We start from the raw sequence: 8,835 nt of genomic DNA, 5'->3' as shown, positions 1-8,835 counted from the left end.
GACAATGTTCATTTCACGAAAGAGAAATGTGTGGTAGGAACAGAAATCTGAAATCAAAGAAGTAGAGGAGAAACCACTTGTCTGAATTATAAGGGGATGGGGGAAGATTGTAAGTCACAGCCATTTTTAGTAGATAGCCCAAGTCTTCAATTACCCATAAACGAAGAGGAGAGTATGAGAAGAAGAGGCAGCCAAGCCATGGTGGAAGATGGGATCAGGAATGAATTGTCTGCAGAGCCAGCTGTCCTCTCTGCTCTTAAGCCTTTTGCCAGTGGGGAATTCAAATTCATGCAAATGCCCTGCCTGCTCAGCAATTCTTCCTCAGATATGACAGCCAGCTTGAGATAAAAGGAAAGAGCATCCTTTGAAGATTCCTTCTCTTCAAGCAGTAGGATTTGCCAGTGGAGCTTTTGAGGACACATTCCATTCCATTCCATTTTAATTTTTATCCAGTTTCTGCCACTTGTGTTCTGTGAGAAAGGAAATAATGCACGTTTTCTCATTGCTACTGACAACATAAATAACAAAAATGCTTAAGGTAGAACTTTGTGGACTAAAATTTCAGACTTAGTTTAGAAAACACGGCAATCCTGACCTCTATTGGTTATGTCACCGTAGTCTCAAAGTGTTTTATAGGTGTTGGGCAAAGCAGATGCCAAGATTTTCTTTGTCAAAATAAAGAAGCAGAGTGACCTACCTCGAACATAAATATCATTTTGCAATTTATTTTTTATGCCTCAAAAGGGGGGTGGATCAGAAAGGAGAATAGGAAGGGGAACTTAGTTATGATCTACAAAACCAAAGAGTTAAAAAAATCCAATGTTGAAGGCAAACAAACATTAACAAAGGAGATTCCTGTTGTAGGCAATCTGCTAGTGGTTGAAGATGCTCAAGGAGACAGAATTGGAAGAACTATGGAGAAGGCCAGAGAACTGAGTTGTGGCTTCAAAGGGTCTCTCTTATTTTGCTCATGTGTCTGATGATGGCACTGTTGACCCCAGGAGTTGAATTCATCTCCAATGTTTCCACTCATTTTCATACAACAACTCCTGACTGTTTCTCTGTAGGATGCTGAAAGGGAAGGGGGGTGATGAAGGAAAAGCTGGACCAAAAGGTCTGAAAGAAAGCAAAGAGAAAAGAAAAGCTTCATCCAAGGAGGTATAATTTCAAAGGGGAGAGAAAAGTTAGACATGAAAGAGAAGAGTGAGGGATTCCAAAGAAGCGTCTCTTATCAGAATTGGTTAAGAAGAACCAAAATGTGAGTGTTCCAGATCAGAAGGGTTGATGCTAGAAACGTTGTCCAACAGTACTGCAATAGGCAGAGAAGGTCAGGAGGAAACATGGCCTGGTTGTAGCTGGAATGTGGGATAAAGATCAACAATATGATTGTTGTCTCCAAACAATGATTATCAGAAGTGTTCTGGGTGGCTCTTTATGTTCAATGATTCATAATCCATCATTCAACTGATCCCCTTCATTTCCCCCACTATGAAGTCCCAGACCAATAATAATAACCTTCTCTAGTTCAGACACCATCACATCCCGGAGAGTTTAAGTAGATATGGTACCAACAAGGAAGCACCTTACAGTTTGAGAAGGTTAAGCGGAATCAAGAAGAAGATGTCACACATTGCCCAGTCATGCATATCGGTGAGTGCCTCCTGAAAGGTTTTTGTTCAGCTCTTCAGTGGAATTGTAGCACTGTGTACGAGCCACTGCCTGTATAAGAGCCGCAAAAATAGTCACCCTCATCTTCTGCCTGAAGGTTGGAGATGCTTAACACGGCAGATGTTCTAGAGTTTTCAACAGAACCGGAGAATCGTTCTGGGATTCCAGAGGCATATATAAGGAGTTTGGGGGGACCGCCAGACTTCTGTTGATACCAGGAGGAATATCCTGATCCAATTGTTCCACTGCTTTTTTTACAAGAGATTTGGACTGTCTCTCTAAGAGATCCAGACACAGAGGCTGGTTGATTCAGGACAAACTGGGAAAAACTCCCTGAAAAAAAGCAAAGGTGACAGGAAAGACTCAGTCAGCATTCTGTCCATTGACCTTAGGAGAAATGTGTGGTATTAACAGAAATCTGAAATCAAAGAAGTAGAGGAGAAACCACTTCCCTGAATTATAAGGGGATGGGGGAAGAGTGTAAGTCCCAGCCATTTTTAGTAGATAGCCCAAGTCTTCAATTACCCATAAAGGAAGAGGAGAGGATGAGAAGAAGAGGCAGCCAAGCCATGGTGGAAGATGGGATCAGGACTGAATTGTCTGCAGAGCCAGCTGTCCTCTCTGCTCTTAAGCCTTTTGCCAGTGGAGAATTCAAATTCATGCAAATGTCCTGCCTGCTCAGCAATTCTTCCTCAGATATGACAGCCAGCTTCAGATAAAAGGAAAGAGCTTCCTTTGAAGATTCCTTCTCTTCAAGCAGTAGGATTTCCTGGTGGAGCTTTTGAGGACACATTCCATTCCATTCCCTTTTGATTTTTATCCAGTTTCTGCCACTTGTGCTCTGTGAGAAAGGAAATAATCCACGTTTTCTCATTGCTACTGACCACATAAATAACAAACATCCTTAAGGTACAACTTTGTGGACTAAAATTTCAGACTTAGTTTAGAAAACACGGCAATCCTGACCTCTATTGGTTATGTCACCATAGCCTCAAAGTGTTTTATTGGGCAAAGCAGATGCCAAGATTCTCTTTGTCAAAATAAAGAAGCAGAGTGACCTACTCAAACGTAAATAGCATGTTGAAATTTATTTTTTATCCCTCAAAAGGGTGTGGATCAGAAAGAAGAATAGGAAGAGGAATATGGTTATGATCTAGAAAACCATAGAGTTAAAAAAATTCAAAATTTAGACAAACAAATATCAACAAAGGAGATTCTTGTTGTAGGCAATCTGAGAGTGGTTGAAGATGCTCAAGGAGACAGAGTTGGAAGAACTATGGAGAGGGCCAGAGAACTGAATTGTGGCTTCAAAGGGTCTCTCTTATTTTGCTCATGTGTCTGATGATGGCACTGTTGATCCTAGAAGTTGTATTAATCTCCAGTGTTTCCACTCATTTTCATACAACAAATCCTGACTGTTTCTCTGTAGGATGGGGGGGGGTGACTGAGATCAAATGAAACGGCATGCTTACACCCACTTTTTCATGACTTTAAAGATGGTGGATGAGCAGGAGGAATGAGAAGGGGAGCATAGTTATGATCTAGAAAAATATGGAATCAAAAAATATCTAAAGGTGCAGAGAAACAAAACCAGCAAAGGAAGGGGGTCTATTGTAAGCAATGTGAGAATGATTAGAGATCTCCAGGAGACAAAATTGGAAGAACTGTTGACAAAGCCAGAGACATTGGCTGAGATTTTAAAGGGTCTCTCAATTTGCTTGTATGTATATCTAAGGTGTGGTATTAGTCTCAATTTTTTCTATTCCTTTTGGAACAAAGGATTCTCACTGTTTCTCCAAAGCATGCTGAATGAGGAGGGCGCTAATTGAAGACAACCAAAATCCTGAAAGAAAGCAAAGAACAAAGAACAGTTTCCATCAAGGAGGTGTAATTTCAAAGGGGAGAGAAAAGTTAGTTCTGAAAGGGAAGAGTGATAAATGATCAATAAGAACCAAAACATGGATGTCCAGATTAGAAGGCTGATAAGAACAAGAGGAGATGTAAGCAGTCCAAAGTTGGAAAGCGGGGTAAAGATGTATAATATGGCTGTTGTCTCTAAATGGAGCACTATGCGAAGAGTTCTGAATGAATCTGTGTGAAGTCATAAGTCAACTGGCCCCATTCCACCCACCCACCATAATATCCCAGTCCAATTGCAGCATCATTCTGCAACTCAAATACTATCACATCCCCCAGAGTCTAAAACGGAGTGAAAGGAGTGAGGAAACACCTGACAGTTTGGGAAGGCTAAGAGGAACAGAGAACAATATGTCACACATTTGCCAATCATGCATATCAGACATCACCTCCTGCAAGGTTTTTGTTCAGCTCTTCAGTGGGATTGTGTCATCGTGTGCTTGCCAGTACATACATAATATGTGCAATAATAATCAGCTTCATCCACTACCTCAAGATTGGAGATGCTTAACACTGCAGAGGACAGGAAGACCTGGTAGAGGACAGGAAGACCTGGAGGAACATTGTCCATGGGGTCGCGACGGGTCGGACACGACTTCGCAATTTACAACAACAACACTGCAGATTTTTCTGAGTTTTCAAGTGAACCAGATAATCATTCTGGGATTCCAGAGGCTCTACCTCTATCCTCGTATATGATCACTTTGGGAGCGTTTCCAAATTTCTGTTGATACCAGGAGGAATCCCCTGTGTCAATTGTTCCACTGCTTATAGTACGAGTAATTTGGATTGTCCCTCCAAGAGATCCAGACACAGAGGCTGGTTGAGTCATGGCTTGCAAAAAAGTCCCTGAAAGAAAACAAAGATGAAAGAAAGACTCTATCAGCACAATCTTCATTTAAATCAGAAGAAAAGTGTGGTAGGAAAGGCAATTAGGAGATGGACCTCTGAATTATCAGGAGGTTGAGGAAGGCTATAATCATTGCAATTTTTGAGTAGAAATCCCTTGACATAAATTACCCCTAAAGGAGAAGGAGAGGAGGAGGAGAAGAGGCAGCTGAGCCATGGTTAGAGATGGGATCAGATCTGAATTGTCTGCAGATCCAGCTGTCCTCTCCACTCTTAAGCCTTTTGCCAGTGGGGAATTCAAATTCATGCAAATGATTTGCCTGCTCATTGACTCTTCCTCAGTTATGATAAAAAGAAAGACCTTCCCTTGATGGTTCCTTCCTGCCTGAGCAAGGGGTTGGACAAGAAGACCTCCAAGGTCCCTTCTTATTCTGTTATTCTCTTTGAGTATCATGATTTACTGATACAGCTTTTTTGAGGAGACCATCCTGTTTGGCTGAGCGGGAACATTTGGGAAGGTCTTCAGCTCCACTGCAGCATAGAAAGCATGCATGAGAATTGTCTTCACTTTATCTCCTTCATCCTTTCTTCTTCAACCTGAGACAGATCCCTCTCAGCTTTTCTGGGAAATTATGACCTATTGCAGGGATGTTAGGAATGATAACCATATCTGTTAGGTCACACGTTCATGTTTTCCTGAAAAGTTGTTGTGCTTGGAGAGGGAATCTCCAAGGGTAGACACAAATCCAGTTCAGAGGCCACATGGACTACTTAGATTGGAGCTGGTGTCCCACCATAATATAAAAAGGAAACTTGATCCGTGCCACTTCCTAGAGTCTTTCTCCAAAATCAGGTCTCTGGTAACCCTTTCTACCATATAGAACCCATAATGTAATATTAAATTATATTATTCTTGTAACATATAATATTAAAAGGCCAAAACATTTATGAGCTGTAGCCCACTTCATCAGATGCCTCTGCTAGCTTGACTGAGGTAGGATTTCAGTGAGGGTGAAGACAGGGAAGCAAAGGGAGGGAATAAAAGGACATTCATCAATATTAGACCAAATGAAATATTTCTCCCCAGATGAATCCCAGTTCTCGATATATACAGAATATCTGAATTGGCAAAAGGACACCAATCAACCTGGGCTAAAGACTTTATTGAGATTGTAGTGGGGTGCCCCAGGGCTCTGTTCTGGGCCCAGTTCTCTTCAACATCTTCATCAACGATTTGGATGAAGGGATAGATGGGGAACTCATCAGATTTGCAGACGACACCAAGCTGGCAGGAATAGCCAACACTCCAGAAGACAGGCTTCAGATACAGAAGGATCTGGACAGACTTGAACACTGGGCACTAAATAACAAAATGAAATTCAATGGTGAAAAAAGCAAGGTTCTACATTTAGGCAAGAAAAACCAAATGCACAAGTACAGCATAGGTGGCACCATGCTCAATAATAGTAACTGTGAGAGGGACCTCGGAGTCCTAGTAGACAATCACCTAAATATGAGCCCGCAGTGTGCTGCAGCTGCCAAAAAGGCCAACACAGTGCTAGGCTGCATTAACAGAGGGATAGAATCAAGATCACGTGAAGTATTAATACCACTCTTCAATGCCTTGGTAAGGCCACACTTGGAATACTGCATCCAGTTTTGGTCACCACGATGTAAAAAAGATGTTGAGACTCTAGAAAGAGTACAGAGAAGGGCAACAAAGATGATTAGGGGACTGGAGGCTAAAACAGATAAGGAACGGTTGCTAGAATTGGGTATGTCTAGTTTAACGAACAGAAGGACAAGGGGGGACATGATAGCAGTATTCCAATATCTCAGGGGCTGCCATAAAGAAAAGGGAATCAAGCTATTTTCCAAAGCACCTGAAGGCAGGACAAGAAGCAACGGGTGGAAACTAATCAAGGAGAGAAGCAACCTAGAACTAAGGAGAAACTTCCTGACAGTGAGAACAATTAATCAGTGGACCAGCCTGCCTCCAGAAGCAGCAAATGCTCCAACACTGGAAGTTTTTAAGAAGAGACTGGACAGCCATTTGTCCGAAATGGTGTAGGGTTTCCTGCCTGAGCAGGGGGTTGGACTAGATGACCTCCAAGGTCCCTTCCAACTTTACTACTATTACTATTACTTACATGTTTAACTTCAGGTTTACCAGGATGAACCATGTCTGGCATTTTTTCCTTGTCTCTAAGACCCACGTGAGTACTTGATGGGGAGTTTAGAAAGAGATGTTCCTGTTTAAGAAACAGAAGAGAAGATTCAATCATGTCATTTCTTGATCGGCTGAAGCTCTTCTTTATTGGAAGGGAAACCAAACCTATGAAAGAGTTTTACTTCCTTTGAAGGGCTTTTGTCTCATTTCTCTATCTGAATCAAGCACTGTGCACCCGTCCCCAATCCAAACTAAGCAATAATAAGTGGCCTCATCTTCCACCAAGGCCCCTGTGATGGTCAGGGACATGGTGTTCCCTGACCTGGAGCCTGAGAAACGGGCTGGAACGCCTGATGGCCTGCTGCTGGTGCTGTGTATTAAGAGCCTTGGAACCTCCTCTGACTTCTGCTGGATCCATCGTGGGTAGTTGTTGTCAGTGATGTTTCCACCATCGTATCTACAGGACATGGTGATTGTCCCTGCTGGAGCTACAAAATCTGGATCTTTCAAGCTCTGCAGCTGCTGGATACTGGCCCCTGAAGGAGCACATGGAATTAAGGGAATAAGAGAGAACATGGAATTAAGGAACATCAAGTGAAACTACCTTATACAGCCAAACCACGCCCAACATTCTCCTGCACTGCATTCCACATGGAGACCCTCACAACAATTAACCCGTCTTTCCCCTGATTCTGTTGGTCTCACCAAAGGATTAAAGGATGGTGAAGAGTAGAAGAATACAAGCCATACTGGACAATTAGACAATCTTCCTGAAAGAATCAATCAGTCATTGGCTTCAACCTGGCCTCTCTTAAATCCCTAGAGGTGAGGAATACACTTAGCATGCAAATGAGATGGTTTTTAAAAGGATGCTGATGCCTGTCTTTACCAAATAGGTTGCCCAGTTAACTAAAGGTGTAACCTGCACCATTTTGATGGACAGATGACATTTGTGAGCTTAGAGCTGAATAGGTGAGCTGGTCAAATAAGAGTTTATAGTAGAGAAGTAAAGAATCCTAGGATGAAATCCCAACTCCGCCATTAAAATCTGAGTTGTCTTCAGCCGTAATCCTCATTCAGCTTACTTCACAACATAAAATTAATGTGAGAACAGAAAAATCAAGATATAGTAGAAAACAGACTATATCAGCATAAAAAAATACTTTCAAGGAGAGACTGGACTGCCATATGTCAGAAATGGTGTAGGGTCTCCTGCTTAGGCAGGGGGTTGGACTAGATGACCTGCATGGTCCCTTCCAACTCTGTTATTCTATCTATGCTATATCAGACTAAGTTTAGAAAATATGACAGTCCTGACCTCCACTGTCAAGATTATGTAGCATCAAGATATGTTTTGATGTTAGGCAAGGCAGGTGCCAAGGTCAAGAAGAATCATGGTGATCTCTATGAAATGAAAATGAAAATTTTACCCCCATTTTTTTCATGTCTGCAAAGGAGGTGGGTGAGAAGGAGGAAGGGTAAGGGGAACATAGTTATGCTCTAGAAAACCATATAATTGAAGAAAAATAATAACCCGACGTTTAAGACGAACAAAAGCAGCAGAAGAACATCCTGCTGTAGCCAATGCAAGAGACATTGCTGATGATCAAGGAGGCAAAGTTGGAAGAACAGTTGACAGAGAACTGAGCTGAGATTTTGAAGGCTCTTTTATTCTGCTCATATATCAGAGGTTTGACGGCACCGCTGATCCCAGGAGGTGCATTAATCTCCAATGTATCCGTTTAACAAATCCCGAGGATGCAGGATTTCTCTGCAGGATGCTGAAAGAGAAAGGGAATGATTAAGGACAACCTGGACCAAAATATAATAATAATAATAATAATAATAATAATAATAATAATAATAATAATAATAATAATAATAAAGATGGAAGGGACCTATAGTATAGTATAGTATAGTATAGTATAGTATAGTATAGTATAGTATAGTATAGTTATTCTGACCCAAATTTAAAGTGTTCTGTTTCAAATCCAGTCAGATAGTTAACTCAAAAGAAACGATCTTATAATAAACAAATATATTTTAATGAGAAAGATTACTTGCGTTCACGTTGAGATTGGTGCTGCTGGAAATACATGTTTGTTCATCTTTTAGATACTTCTTTAGGTAAGAAGATATTGCTCTTTATGATGACACAGGCTATTGTATGACCTTCCATGGCCCATGCTTCTTACAGACAAAGAGATTCCATGTGGCTTGTGTCCAGGAGG

General features: G+C 41.5%; 1 long non-coding RNA gene across 1 annotated transcript; it reads right to left on the bottom strand.

The window, feature by feature from the left end:
* Window positions 1–1,905: 1,905 nt before the first annotated feature.
* LOC120296911 lies at window positions 1,906–2,346 on the bottom strand. Its single transcript, XR_005553612.1, has 2 exons — window positions 2,194–2,346; window positions 1,906–2,001 (listed from the first exon to the last, which is right to left on the bottom strand). It is a non-coding gene; the product is annotated as an uncharacterized LOC120296911 (long non-coding RNA).
* Window positions 2,347–8,835: the final 6,489 nt, after the last annotated feature.

This window comes from Crotalus tigris, unplaced genomic scaffold, assembly GCF_016545835.1.
Source record: "Crotalus tigris isolate CLP2741 ecotype Arizona unplaced genomic scaffold, ASM1654583v1 scf7180000021751.38569, whole genome shotgun sequence".
NCBI classification, from domain to species: Eukaryota; Metazoa; Chordata; class Lepidosauria; order Squamata; family Viperidae; genus Crotalus; species Crotalus tigris.
The sequence above is the reverse complement of the archived record's forward strand: the minus strand, read 5'-3'. Positions and strand labels throughout refer to the sequence as shown.